Below are 15,159 nucleotides of genomic sequence, written 5' to 3'. Positions count from 1 at the left end.
TATGGGTAGTTGTCTTCTTCCCCCATCAGTTAGGTAATTTGCATTTACACAGAGGCTTTCTTGGCTTGCCTCTGGATCCAAAGCGATCAGCAGCTCAGAGACTGTCTTAAAAGGGACACATTTCACTTCCACCAGAGTTCTCATTACTTTTCACTTTCATCTCCTGCTTTAAAACACACAGAGATTTGAAAAAGAAAGCACAATTTATTGTGGCTTCTTTTGGAGCCCTAATAGGATTTTAATTAAGTACCATGTTTTGTTTGCATTTCTTTTACCCCTTTTTTAATATACACTGCACATATCCTGGGAAATAGTTTAATTTCCATAACATTATATTAGCCATATTAATTTTACACAAGGTGTAACTGCCTTCCCGTGCCCACAGAGTTTTCATGCACCCCCACCAAAGCGACAGTCCAATCCCCCAGAGCCCCCCCAAGGCTCAGTGTTCCCATCATTGCTCCCCTTTTCCTTTTCCTATGCATGCACAAAACTATTTTTGCCTAACATTTTTTGCACTGTGATTACTTTTTTTTTTTTTTTACACAACTGTACCCCGATTACACTCCCATCTTGTACAACCAGAGACAGCCAGGGGCAGTCAAGTTAAGTTCCAATAGAAACCCCTGTCATTCCTTTAGTGATTTTGATCACATTACCCAATAGTTAAATAATTTGATTAGATTATTTCTCCGCCTGCTGCCTGCAGCAGTCCCCTGTAGACCATTTTTGTGGGAAAAGGGCCCATTTTTTCTCAGAATAGCTGTAATGGCTTCTGGGGACAGAAGCATCATGGTGGTAGTAGCCACTCTTCCTGACCCCCGGTATAATTGAATTACCAAGCTTCCATCCAATGTGATTGCAGAGTTGCACATACAGTTACATTTATAGAACTGGGTTTTATTATTAAACCAAAAACTTGCTTCTTGTAACACCACAACTGTTACCTGTACCATTTTCACAATTCCCAAATGTTTACTTTCCTCCAAACCCTGTATTATTAATTTGTGCAAAAGGTATTTGTAACTTTGTACTTACTTTTTTAAATCACTTACTCCTACATTTAGTTTTTTAAGGTAGTGCACTTTGTTTTTAACAACTCAGCCACCAAGTACAATTATTGCCACACAGCCGCCTTAACCTGTGCTGTCTTTACCCTGAGACTGTTCAAAGGGCAGTAAAACATTTGTCTCCATGGTTGCCCATGGATCTGTTCCTCCAAAAATTCCAGTGGACTACAGCAGACCTCCGTCGTACTTTGTCCCAAACAAAACAAACCACCAAAAACATTTCACATGAGTATCCAAAGTCCCCTCCACTAAAACTTCAGAAAAACAAAAGTGTGGACAGGCCGGGGGAGAGGAGGGGGAAGAGGTGAAAAGAAACCAATGAAGCTTGTCAGGTCAGTTTAAAGTACAGGCTACCAGCAGCAAATTAAGTAAACTGAGAGAAAGGAGAAGGAAAAGAAGAAAAGGATATAGTTAGCGCTGAACCAAGAGTAGACTCCCCGGGTTGGAACAGTTGGGATGTGGTTTACAGGTTCTCTCCTGGAATTGACACCTCCTCATCTATTATTGGGAGTGGACTACATCCACCTGATTGAATTGGACCTGTCAACACTGGTTCTCCACTTGCGAAGTAACTCCCTGCTCTCCATGTGTCAGCATATAATGCCTGCATCTGTAACTTTCACTCTATGCATCTGAAGAAATGAGGTTTTTACCCACAAAAGCTTATGCCCAAATAAATCTGTTAGTCTTTAAGGTGCCACCAGACTCCTTGTTGTTTTTGTAGATACAGACTAACACGGCTACCCCCTGATACTTGACATCCTTCTGGAATGGCGTTCACCAGCATAACCCCTTGGAGAATGGCATGAAATTGGAGTAACACCACAGTGAATCAGGCAGGTGCTGTGAGGCTCTAGATGGGATGGGTCCCCAGACCGGGTGTCTGTCTGTCAACATCCACTGGCCACTATCAGAAGACATGATACTGGGCTAGATGGACCTTTGGTCTGACCCATAATGGTCACCATCTTCCACCCTGGCACTGTTCCATTCAGAGACAAGGAGAGGAGAATGTTCAGAAGAAAATCTGATGAAGCAATTCTCTGCTCAGTATGACTAAGGATACCTCCATTGACTGTACACATTCACACAGCATTACTCAAGCCTGCATTTTATCAGGAGAGTCGCTACATTTGATGCAAAGCCTCAACTGCTGGAGGCACGTGATTAGATGAGGCTCTCCGCTTCCATGACAACAAGAAGTAAGTTTCTGGCATTCATGGTTGTTCAGAAAATAAAAAATGTGACCCAAGTGCATCCTAAAGCCTGAAAACCCAGAAGGTGAATAAACAGAACCAAAATGTATTATTATTATTATTATTATTATTATTATTATTTTAATCATGGTTTTGGAACCAATCTCTCGATTTCTGGGGGACCTGACTCAAGATTTTTTCTAGGTTAAAACAATAACTTGAACATCACATTTCATGGCTCATTTCCTGTGGTGTGTTCCTGGGGCGCTACAGCCTTCTCGTGGGAGGTGTAGCCTGTGTAGTGTGCAGCATTGTCAGGCTAATTGTCTGCTTCGGGAGGGGAGCCATGCATCTGTAACGCTGTCACGCACTGCGAACCAGTCTCCTGCCGCCAGCATCCTAGAGGATGAGCCCAAAAGGATTAAGCAGGCCCTAGAGCTACAGTGAGTGTCTGATTTGGATGATCTTTTCCATCTGAGCCACATTCTGTGATACCTGCCTAGGAGAGATGCGTCTATGATGCATATGAACATTATCATATATGACTTTCCTCCCCTTCTTAGCTGGATGCTTAGAGCGTCGTGCTGACCCAGCGTACTCCGTAGAACTCCACGGAGTAATTCCTGATTGATATTGTGTGTGTGAGAGCAGAAACAAGCTCCCGTGATACACAGCTGAGCTTTGCAATGCTGCTGTTTGCTCTTCTGTGCAGGTTTCTGTTGCATTTTGCAAACTGAGCTAACATCAGGGATTACGGAGCTCCTATTAATACCAAAGACACCACACGCTCCAAGATGTCACTACACGAGGGGCATTTGGCCTTGGGAGACCTGCAAATATTCCAGCATCAGGGAAGTGTCTCAAGAGTGTCATATGTGAGGTAATTGTCCTGTTCTACTCGGCACTGGTGGGCCTCATCTGAAGTACTGTGTCCAGTTCCAGGTGCCACACATTATGAAAGATGTGGACAGGGCCGGCGCTTCCATTTAGGCAACTTAGGCGGTCGCCTAGGGCACCAGGATTTGGGGGGGGGCGGCATTTTGCTGCCCTCGGTGGCAATTCGTCGGTGGGGGGGTCCTTCCGCGCTCCGGGTCTTCGGCGGCAATTCTGCAGCGGGTCCTTCACTCGCTCCGGGACCCGCCGCCGAAGTGCCCTGAAGACCGGGAGTGCGGAAGGACCCCCCCGCCGCAGAATTGCCGACGACGACCGGGAGCGTGGAAGGACCCCCGCCTAGAGCGCCAAAAACCCTGGCGCTGCTCCTGGATGTGGACAATTTGGAGAGAGTCCAGAGGAGAGCAACAAAAACTGATCAAAGCTTTTGAAAACCTGACCTATGAGGAAAGGTTAAAAAAAGGGACATGTTTATTTCTAAGAAAAGACGACTGGGGGGGTGGGGGGAATGGATAACAGCCTTCAAATACGTGACTGGCTGCTATAAAGAAGAGAGCGATCAATTGTTCTCCATGTCCATTGGCGGTAGGACAAGAAGTCATGGGCTTAACCTGTGGCAAAGGAGATGTAGGTTAGATATTCGGGAAAGTGTTCTAACTCCAAGGGGAGTGAAGCTCTGGAACTGGCTTCCACGAAAGGTTGTGGCATCCTCGTCATTGGAGGTTTTTCAGAACAGCTGGACAAACACCTGTCAGGGCTGGTCTAGGGTTACCTGGCCCTGCCACAACGCAGGGGGCTGGACTTGATGACTTCTCAGGTCCCTTCCAACCCTATGTTGCTATGATTCTACGATAAAAGACGTGACCCCACAGGGGTCAAAAGCAAGGGCCAGGCTCAGTCGTGGCCTGCCTCTGAACTTCCACCAATACAGCTGCAGTGACTCCAGCGGCGTTATTCCTCTCTTATGCTGACGTCAGGAGATCAGAATCAAGGCCTTTGTTGCTATTCTTCTCCCAAGTTGTTTCAGTTCCCTCAGAGCGTAAGCCAGTCTTGCACCCTCGCCTCCTTCCCCCACAGTTCAGTATTGTTTCCATCTGACTAGTGTCTGCCCCTTCCCTCGCTCCCCCTGGATTGTCTCTTTCCCCGGTGGGTTGCCCTGATGGCCTGCACTCTTTCTGACGCCTGGTTTCTCAGCGGAGGACGAGTCCTGAAAAGGAGCCACGCCAGGGCAGCCGGTATCCCATTGACAGGCTGAATGATTCAGCCTTCAGTTGCAGATTGTCTAGTGTACATGACATGGGGGAGGCTTAATTTCTCTTTGGCTTGTCTGAGTTATCCTGGAATAGAGTCACAGAGACATAGATTCCAAGGCCAGAAGAGACCAACTGGGAGGGGTTGCAAGTGTTTTGGAGGACAGGATTAAAATTCAAAATGATCTGGACAAACTGGAGAAATGGTCTGAAGTAAATGGGACGAAATTCAATAAGGACAAATGCAAAGTACTCCATTTAGGAAGGAACAATCAGTTGACCACAGGCAGGGTTGGACAAAGCAAGCGTGTGAGCAATGCTGCCGTGCCTTTGTGCCTCCGTGTTCTCCTCTTAGCATTTGTCTATCTTGTCTATTTAGATGGTAAGCTTTTAGAGTAGGAACTGTCTCATTAAGTGACTGTGTGGGATACCCTGTCCGTGGGGAAAGTTTCTTCCTGACATGAGTGAGAGGGTGGCTTATGCCCTGAAGCATGAGGGTTTCCCAGAGCTACTGTGTGTCATTACTACAGGTGAAAAAACAGGGAAATGACAAAGCCTGTTAGCAGGCTCCCAGCTGTACTTTGTGGTCTCATTACACTCTTCCGGTTTGTTAATCAGTAGGATCCCATGGTAGCTCGCGTGGGGACTTGCACAGCGATTGCGAGTTAAAAGCGCTGAGCTGTGCTGAGCTCCCCAATGTGTGTGTGACTGAGGCTGGTCTCTTCTAGGGGCCTCTCTAGGAGCAATCAAAGGAATCAGAATAATTAAAGTAGGAAAACCAAAGCCCAACCCCACCCATATCCCTACCAAGAATCCTTTGCTAGGGCTGCAATCCCGGTACTGCCGTTTGCATTGGACATCAACAGCAATCTGGATTTGCCTGGCTGTGACCTACTCACGGGCCCTAGACAGGATCCATCAGTTGGAGGTAATTGGCTGATTGTTTAACTCTAGGATCCTTTACATTCTTCTCTGCTAGACGGCTGCTTTGCAACCCAAAGGAGCCAGCCAGGAGCAGATGCTGATGCTTTTGATGCTCCCAGTGGGAAGGCTGTTACAGGTACAAGTTATGGAGTGGTGAATGGGAGAACGAGGCGGTATATGGAGGTGGGGTTGAATGGAGGGGTGGTAGCAGCAGATGAATGGAGTCTCTTGGTGAGTGGAGGCGGTATGTGGAGGTGGGGCTGATTGGAGGGGTGATAGCAGCAGATGAATGGAGTCTCTTGGTGAGTGGAGGCGGTATGTGGAGGTGGGGTTGAATGGAGGTGTGATAGCAGCAGATGAATGGAGTCTCTTGGTGAGTGGAGGCGGTATGTGGAGGTAGGGTTGAATGGAGGGGTGGTAGCAGCAGATGAATGGAGTCTCTTGGTGAGTGGAGGCGGTATGTGGAGGTGGGGCTGATTGGAGGGGTGGTAGCAGCAGATGTATGGAGTCTCTTGGTGAGTGGAGGCGGTATGTGGAGGTGGGGCTGATTGGAGGGGTGATAGCAGCAGATGAATGGAGTCTCTTGGTGAGTGGAGGCGGTATGTGGAGGTGGGGCTGATTGGAGGGGTGGTAGCAGCAGATGAATGGAGTCTCTTGGTGAGTGGAGGCGGTATGTGGAGGTGGGGCTGATTGGAGGGGTGATAGCAGCAGATGAATGGAGTCTCTTGGTGAGTGGAGGCGGTATGTGGAGGTGGGGTTGAATGGAGGGGTGGTAGCTCCATTAATCTCTTGGGTTTTTGCTGTTTTTAGTCCAGCAGCCAAAGCAGGCGTAGCACACTGCAGGTTTCCCCGAGGATCCCTGACATGCCGTACAAGGGGAACTCCTGCCCCTCAGTGTATGTGAAATATTCAAGTTAAATGCATTGTAATGGGCTAAACTCAGAGTCTTGTGGTTGGACTGTGTACTACCATTGGAGCAGCACCCATGCTATGGGGGATTTGGGAATTCCGAGGAGGGATCTGAGATCTGAAGCAGGTGTTCCATTCTGTTCGTAAGGGCTTCTGTGGCACTTTGGTGCAATGTAGGATAATGCTTTTTAGGCCCAGGAGAAAAATCGCTCAGTCGTACGCATTTACTGCCCCAGCAGTTCACACCCCTCTGTCTCCACCGGAAAACCCTTGTCCTAGTTCCAGCTTCTTTGCTCCCGCGGGTGGATCCCGGTAGCTTTCTGGACATGTATTGGTTATTGTGTAACTTAAGGGCAGACTCACCTGTGGGATGCAGCAGTACATTCCGTCTTCCCTCTCCCGTCTAGCTCTTTATTCCCCGGGCTCTGACCCCATCGCAGATCCCTAGCGGAAGCATCGCTACTGTGTCTAATTACCTGTCGACGTATACTGGGCCGTTCGCCCTCTCTGAGTGAGTTGGCCTAGGCTGTCGTTTAAGGCACTAGAGAGTCTCTGAGCTTCACGTGGGTGTGCAGAGTGGGCGTGTATAAGGACCCCCCCCCCCAACCTCCTTTACACGATGGCCAGAGTCATCATCATTGAGTGCTAGGCCGGGACTTGGGTTGAGAAGGAGCAATGGTCCTTCAAGTGGGTTTGGTGTCTGTGCTCTCCTTGAGCCGCGTGGGACGGAGCAGCTCCTAGCCATGCCTACCTAATGGTTGTGCCTCGTGATAAAACCTTAATGAAACAGGGCGGTGATTTGCTCTCCTGCTGCCACGCGCCAGATATGCTGTGACCCAGGAGTGTGAAAATGCAGAGTTTCTTCCCCTGCTCCACGTTCTCTGAGGAATGCTCCTCCGTATCTCCTGTCCGTCGCTTTAAAACATGATCGCAGATCTGACTGTCAGTCAGCACCCGAGTTGCAGCTCCTTTGAGGCAGGTCCTTGGCCGCAGGGACGAGCGCTTGTCACATGGAGGAGCGTGTGGGCAAAGGTGGCGTTAAGCCGTCCTCGTACCTGCCCGGTCCTGGGGCCACTCTTCATTGGGCTGGATCCCAGCACTCGACAGAGGAGCTGATCTAATCTGTCCCTGTTGCCAAAAGCCCCCCAATGGAGCTAGGTAGCCAGGGGAAGCTGTGGTAGAGGGATGCCTTGTCCACGCTCACTGCACTGGCTGTAGGAGCCGCTGTGTTGTCTGTACAGCAGCTGCAGACACGCGTGTTCAGGGACTGATCCGTCCTTAGGGCAGCTTTAGCCCAAAGCCCCAGGATCTGGCCCTTCTGCCCCATCCTGTTGTAGTTGATGGCATCCAGAGCAGTGCAGGGAACTGACTTCCCTGCTCTGGTTCCATCGGCCGTAAGAGGGAGTCAGAGCCCGGCACTCCGGACATTCCCACCGTTGGCTGGAAACGCCGCGCTCTGTGATCTCTGCACGGGTGGGCCCAAATGCTGTGTGCCTGGCAGGAGTTCCTCAGCATGGCATTAAAGATCCCCACAGGTAACAGAACACAGCGAGTGGGGCCCACGGTTGGTGTGACATTCACGGCTCTCACAGCCCTTGGTGGTGAGCAGTGGTGAGACCTCCTCTGGAACATAGAGCGCAATGCTGGTCTGCCATGTGCAAGGCCCTACCAAATTCTGTCCTCTGTCCTCTGGGTTTCTGTGCCTTGGGGAGAGCCAACAGGTTCAGGGGACACCTACACTGAACACTGTCCCAACATTTTCCACAGGAGTTCGTCCTGGACGATATCTCGCTGCTGAGGGTGACCTGGGAAGCAAGGGAGGGTCTTCTACTGCAATGTGGCTTCCGCCCTGGCCCATATGCAGCTTGCCTGTGTGCAGCAATGGTTCCCCCGCCCCTCGCAGCACAGTGGCGTGGACACGTTATCCTGGCTGGGACAAGGAACACGGTGGCTCTCCCGATAAACCTGCGCAAGCGCATTGCACACGTTCTGGATGAGACATTCGAGGAGATTACCGAGGCTGATTACCGTGATGTGATAAACCACATCAATGCACTATTCCGCATCTAGGCATGCATGCCTAACCCTCCTCTCCCAAAGAGCCCGCACCGAAAAAATTCCTTCCCGGAAAAAAAAAAACGCTTACCGGGAACCTGCTCTTCTGTTTGTCCTCCACCAAGTACCGGCTGCTGCGACTGGCTACCTTCCTCCTGGCTCGAGAAGAGCTCCTGGCTGCATGGCTCCAGAGATTCCGGGGTGTCTCCATCCGGCCCACCACCATCACTCCCGTTTTCCTCTTCCTCCTCCTCTTCCTCCCCCCCCCCCACACCGGCTCTGAAGTGTCCATGGTGGTGCTCAGAGTGGAGGTGGGGTTAACCCCAAGTGTCGCATCCAGCTCTTTGTAGAATCGGCAGGTCGCGGGGGGAGGACCCGAGCGGCCGTTTGCGTCGCGGGCTTTGCGGTAGGCACTCCGCAGCTCCTTCACTTTAATCCTGCACTGCAGGGCGTCCCGGTCATGGTCCCTTTCCATCATGGCCGTTGATACCTTCCCGAAGGTATCGTAATTCCTACGGCTGGAGCGCAGCTGGGACTGGACAGCTTCCTCCCCCCCAAACACTGATGAGGTCCAGCAACTCGCCATTGCTCCATGCTGGGGCTCGCTTGGTGCGTGGAGGCCTGGTCACCTGGAAAGATTCGCTGATAGCACTCCACGCCACGCCGGGCTGAGCAAACAGGAAGGGGATTTTTAAAATTCCCGGGGAATGTAAAGGGTCAGTCACATGGTTGGTTATCTGAGGCCAGGGCAGTAGAGTTTGAACTGATGACCAGAGTGTCTAGAACAGGCATTGTGGGATACTGCCGAATGATTCTGGAGCATTCTGAAGTGAAATGAATTATATTAAAGAAATAGAATGAATTAAAGAATGCTGTATGTACCTTTAAGTAGAAATGAGAAATGCTGCAAGCCAGGGGGGCAGGAAAGCAGACATTAACTGCTTAACTTGCCACTTAAGGGCAATTGGTGAAGCATTAGTCTTAGATCGATAAGAGTTAACAAGGAAGCAGGTTATGCAGATTGTGCTCCATGCATATTTTACAATTTTGCTCTCTCTGTCCCTTTGTTTAGTTTGCACCCTTTTATCTGTATAAATAAGACTGTTTGAATCTTGCATGGAGGCTCACATTATCTGAATGTATTAGCAGAGCGCTGTGCTAATAAAACAGAGTGGTCTGACAAACTATGAGTCCTGAGTCTAACGTTGACAGTTGCTTCCCTCTCTCTTGCTGAACTTTACTCTTTTGTGTTTTTAGCTTCCCCCATTCACTCTACAGCAATGCTTCTTTTACCTAAGCTAAAGATCCCTGTGTGACGTTGTGCAGTCTATATGGTTTTATAAAAACATGATAATAAGTGAATAGTGTGATCATCCTATTTGTAGAAATGTACCGCTCTTGTATCTAAAACTAGAAATATAAAACATAACTCTGAGGGCCTATTGTAATTATGTAAAGTGTGGGCCATTAATGATGGTTTGGAATCTTGACGACTCCCATTAACAAGGACCATTGTCTGCAGATGGCTGTGTTTACCTGTTAGTCTTCCTGTATATGTGTGTGCTGGCAAGTGGGCAATGAAGTCTTGCAGTGACATGTGATCATGTCACCTGAACTGGAATCCATCTTTAACCTGATGCTTTTCCAGTGAGCGGGGCTGGAAACCCAGAGGGACAAAGGGTTCCCGCCTTATGCAAAAGATTTATAAAGGGGTGGAAGAGAACAGAGGGGAGAGGAGCCATCATGAAGAATCCCCTAGCTATCACCTGAGCTGCAACAAGAGCTGTACCAAGAGAAAGAATTCTGCCCAGGCCTGGAAGAAGTCCAGTCTGAGAAAAAGCTTACTGAAGCATCTCTGAGGGTGAGATTATCTGTCTTCAGTTTGATTAGACATTGATTTGCACATTTTATTTTATTTTGCTTGGTGACTTACTTTGTTCTGTCTGTTACTACTTGGAACCACTTAAATCCTATTTTCTGTATTTAATAAAATCACTTTTTATTTAGTAATTTACTCAGAGTATGTATTAATACCTGGGGGAGCAAACAACTGTGCATATCTCTCTATCACTGTTATAGAGGGGGAACAATTTATGAGTTTGCCCTGCATAAGCCTTATGCAGGGTAAAACGGATTTATCTGGGTTTAGACCCCATTGGGAGTTGGGCATCTGAGTGCTAAAGACAAGCACACTTCTGTGAGCTGTTTTCGGGTAAACTTGCAGCTCTGGGACAAGTGATTCAGACCCTGGGTCTGTGTTGGAGCAGACGGGAGTGTCCGGCTCAGCTCACCCTGGCTCAGGGTGCTGGAGTCCTGAGCTAGCAGGGAAAACAGGAGCAGGGGTAGTCTTGGTATATTAGGTGGCAGCTCCCAAGGGGGTTTCTGCGATCCAACCCGTCACACCCTGCAACGCCCAAAATACTGTGCGGATTGCTCATCAAGTAGGTTACTGCCAGTGCAATTGTGTTGTGAGATTGGGGATAGGGACGTGCTGAATCTGGGACACATAAGGGTAACAGCTCGAAAGTGCTGCTTGACCCAGTCCATGGAGCCCAGGGGAATATAAGGGGGGACAGCTTGAAAGTGCTGCTTCATCCAACCCAGAGACATATAAGGGGTCAGCTTGACAGTGCTGATTGACCCGGTCCGCTCAGACTTGCTTTGTTAATGTATGTGGGGTGTGGGTGTGTTCATCTGGTTCTGAGGCTGGAGAAACCCAGCCCTGGGGAACCTAGGTCCTGCAGGATAGCTCCATTGGGAGGGGACTTGCAGAAGGGAGAAGTAGAGCTTCATATAAAAACACAAATGACACAAACAGTACACTAATAGAATTACAGAATCCCCTTCCCCAGAAGAGTAACCCGAATAAATGAGCATACCCCAAAGTAATGGGCACATCTGGTAACAAGACCATAATCCACCCAGTCCTAATTGCAATCCATTCATAGTCAGCCATGTCAAGCAATGATCCCCAGCCCTACATCTCCAGGGGACTGTGTATGGACATGCACTGCTGTCCTCTGTTGAACAAAGCACATCAGACCAGATTAAGTATCTATTAGATTCTATTGTTTTCCTCTGAATAGCAGAGGAGCTGCTCCTTTCCCTCCTCAAGGGCTGCATATCTGGAGCTCAGGGTCATGGGCCCCATTTCCAACTGCCACAGGTAAGTGGATGGCTAACGAGTGTGATGCCGCCTGTGTATCCATCCATGGAGCATTATGAATGGATCTGCAGAGCAGTGGGTTTGAGAGGAACTTGATTAATGGCAGGAAAATGCCAAAGAGTCTAAAACCAATAAAACTGATAAACCCTGGGATGAAATGTAGCAAAAGCCATTCCTATCGGCTCCGGGTTTCTGTTGGGATATTCAGAGGACCAGAAAATGTAAGTGGGTGATTTAAATTATCTGCAGTTAATTTAACTCCATAGTTAATCCATGGACCACAAATCTTCAATTACTGGAAGAAACTCTTCCACTCAAGAGAGAAAGGCGAATGACGCGGGTGGAACTGAGACTGGATTGATTATAGCCTGATCAGGCGTATGTGTGACTTGGGTTTGAAGGCAACAGTCCTGAGGTTCGTTCTCATCATAAAAAATACCAGGCAGTTCGGCAAGATGATCTGTCCCCTGCGCAGGTCTAGAGTCGCCAAGGGTGCTGCAGAGCCGAGCAGAGCGGGATGCAGCAGCAGAGCTCAGCGGAGAGGGGCAGAGCAGAGGGCAGTTGCACGTCAGGACTGAGAGTTGTGTGTTCAAGCCCATCACCCTCCAGGTGCATTGTTTGGACTGGACTAGCAGGGGTGTGGCAGGCCACGGAGGATGGCTGATGCCTTGACACAGAGCTGTGTTGATGGTGCCCGCTGGATGCTAGGGAGATGGTGGGCTCCTTCTGTTAGTGGGCATGCTGGCAGGGTGGGATTCGATAGTATGGAAAACGGAAGTAGTATTACTTCTGGGTTCAAGGCGGACACATGATCGGAAGCAAAGTGTGTCATTTGACCCCTCTAAGAACTCCTCCCACTTCCCTATACCAATCAGGAGGGCTGTCAGCCACACAAGACTGCCCCGAGAGCAGATTTGACCAATCGGGGGTGTCCCGGGGCGGGGTGACCAACCCGGAAGTGGATAATGTGACCTCTCTAAGCACTCTTCCCACCGCCCTCTACCAATCGTGATGGGTTTCGGTCGCATAGGACCGCCCCGAGAGCAGATTTCACCAATCGGGGGTGTTCCAGGGCGGGGTGACCAGCCCAGAAGAGGGTCGTGTGACCCCTTTAAAAAGTCCTCCCAGTGCCCTCTGCCAATCAGAGTGCAGCACCATCACCCCATAAGTCCCAGCGCCGGGGCAGAAGAGGCCATCTTTTCCCAGGAACGCGTGCTTTAGAAATCGTGGAAACATGGAGTCCTTCACCACCCCCGTGAGAACTTCGGACTTTGTTTTAGCCCTGATGGCCTTTGACCATCCGTGGAGAAAGCGCTACATCAGTGACAGTTCTGAGGAGGAGGAGGGAGCGACCGAGGGGAGCCCTTTGGCCCAGCCGTTGATGGATACGCCGGAACCCGAAACCCAACTGCTTGTGAGACACCCCGATGAGCGTGGTGGCCTCTTGTCGTCCACCCCCATGGAGGAGGAAGGCGAACACAGCTCGGGGGAGTCACCGGAGGACAAGGTGAATGGAAAAGACATCGCTCAGGTAAATGAATGATTAAGAAGTGACAGTTGATGATGGGGTGTAATGGGGTTAGGAACCAGTGGGTTGTGTAAATCTAAAAACAAGCAGTGGGGTGCTTACTTTCTTTTCTGAAAATCTCTCAACAGCTCGACAATGTCTTTCTAGAGGCCTTTGTGTTTGTGTGGTTGGTCTTTACCGGAATCTTTTGTTTTGTCCTTGGGTTTGACGTATATGAGGTTTGGGCTGCCCTGATGCTTCATCTGCACTCTCGTGCTCAGGGCCAGCGCAACCCATTAGGCGACCTAGGTGGTCGCCTAGGGCGCTCCAATTTAGGGGGCGGCGACTGCGGCGGTATTTCAGCGGCAGGACCTTCCGCCGCCTCTGTGGAGGGGCGGCATTTCGGGGCGGGACCTTCCGCCCCCTAGGGCGGCAGAAAAACTGGCGGCGCTCCTGCTTGTGTTGTTTTGTGTTAGCGTTGTTAAAGGTCTGAAAGCAGATTCCTGGTTCTTTGGCTGTTCTGGTGGAGCTTCGACTACAGCATTGTCAGGAAAGCTGCCCGTGCCTATGAGGGGGGAGAAAAGACATTTTACGAAACTGAACTTTACCATCTTTCTCACCCACACCTATGGATTTATTTAAAATACAAAACCTCATGAAACAAATAAGCAAAATATATTTACTGGGCTTCATCCATCCATCAGTCATTGATGCTGGTGAATTTTCCTTTTCAGCTGTCTCTTTCCTTTTTCTTTTGAGCTTGTTTACCCTCTCATGTTTTGACCGTACTGTGAAGCAAACAACATTATAATAAAACACATGAAACTGTCTTGTAAATTTAAAAAAATAAAATATTCGTTAGGGTGTTTTTCTATTTGAAAAGTCACAGCTTTAAAACAAAATCATCCATTTCATGCTGCACAACAAACACAGGTTTTGAGTTTATTTCTACCGCTTTAAAAAACAAACCCACAAACATTTTTTAAAAGACATCTCATTTTGCAAAATAAAAACCAAACTGCTTTTAAAATCCATTGAAAATACTTTTCAATAAACATGGTTGTTCTGTCCACCACCACCTCGCCCCCACCCCTGCCATGTGTGTTTGGGCCTTCAGGTTAAAGAACAAGCAAACATGTTAAGTTAGGATTACCCCCAAATCCCTATACAACCAGTGTAATACCTGAAGGTTTTTTTTTTTTTTAATTTAAGAGTATTAAGCACATCTATAGTTAAAATGGTTTTTACCTTGGCCTGGTGGTGAAATGCAGCTTAAAGTTCCTGGTTCCATGCTAAACAGATCACACTGCAATAAAGCCAGGCACCATTATTTACTAAGACAGCATGGCCAAAGAATGGCATTATAGAATATCTATTTTCAGAGTTCAAAACAGGGCGCATACCTCCTCTTGCAGTCCAGCAGCAATTCAAGAGTGTTTCTGTTGGAAGAGACAGGCTCCAAGCTCCCTGAGGTTTTTGTACCATCCTAACTCTTTGTTTCAAAATAGTCAGCAGGTTGATGGGCTCACCCCTCCCTAGCATTCCCTTTTGTGGTCTGGGCTGGGGGAATAAGTTGTCTGCACAACTGGGCTGCTTTTCTTTTCTTTTCTTTTTTTCCTTTCACTTCAAATATATTTTTCTGTAGGGCCTCTTACAGTGCCCATTCCAAGTGGGGGCCCTTTGCAGATCTCAATGAATGTCTTGGGGGCTTGTTTTTTATCAAGGTCCCCCCTGGCGCTAAATGTTCTTGGGTTAGGCACAGACATTGCATAGCATAACCTATGGCAATTACAGTGTTTAATAGGATTTCCAAACACAGCTCAGCACACAGGCCCCAGAGCTTGCAGTTTATATCCACTGAAGTCCAAGTCACACAGTCATGGTGCCGTTGGGCTGGCGCATCTATGACACAGTCGTCACAATCTTCAAAAAGCTTTTCCCTAAGGCAGTGATTAAGGACAGCATAAACAGCAACGCGTACAATAGTCCGCAGGACTTTTTTTACGTTCACAGCGTGGCACTGGCTCAGTTAGTTCCATGCCAAGCCTCCTCCTAAACTCCTCATAGCCATCATCCTCGGAGTCCTCTTCAACAATTTGTATCGGCGTTGAGCAAAACCAAGGTGGGCCCAGTTCATCTTCGCTGCTTCATGCAACGCTGTCCAGGGCCTCCTGCTCCTCTAGAAAGCCAT

At 48.8% G+C, this 15,159-nt stretch overlaps 2 long non-coding RNA genes across 2 annotated transcripts; one reads left to right on the top strand and one right to left on the bottom strand.

The window, feature by feature from the left end:
- The first annotated feature begins 1,060 nt into the window (after window positions 1–1,060).
- LOC135982157 (uncharacterized) lies at window positions 1,061–9,479 on the top strand. The gene is made up of 2 exons (XR_010599347.1): window positions 1,061–3,146; window positions 8,008–9,479. It is a non-coding gene; the product is annotated as an uncharacterized LOC135982157 (long non-coding RNA).
- Window positions 9,480–13,650: 4,171 nt separating this feature from the next.
- Window positions 13,651–14,402, bottom strand: LOC135982013 (uncharacterized). Its single transcript, XR_010599212.1, has 3 exons — window positions 14,372–14,402; window positions 14,217–14,274; window positions 13,651–13,756 (listed from the first exon to the last, which is right to left on the bottom strand). It is a non-coding gene; the product is annotated as an uncharacterized LOC135982013 (long non-coding RNA).
- Window positions 14,403–15,159: the final 757 nt, after the last annotated feature.

This window comes from Chrysemys picta, chromosome 3 (assembly GCF_011386835.1).
Source record: "Chrysemys picta bellii isolate R12L10 chromosome 3, ASM1138683v2, whole genome shotgun sequence".
In the NCBI taxonomy this organism is placed as follows: Eukaryota; Metazoa; Chordata; order Testudines; family Emydidae; genus Chrysemys; species Chrysemys picta.
This window is presented reverse-complemented; position numbering and strand designations above follow the sequence as displayed.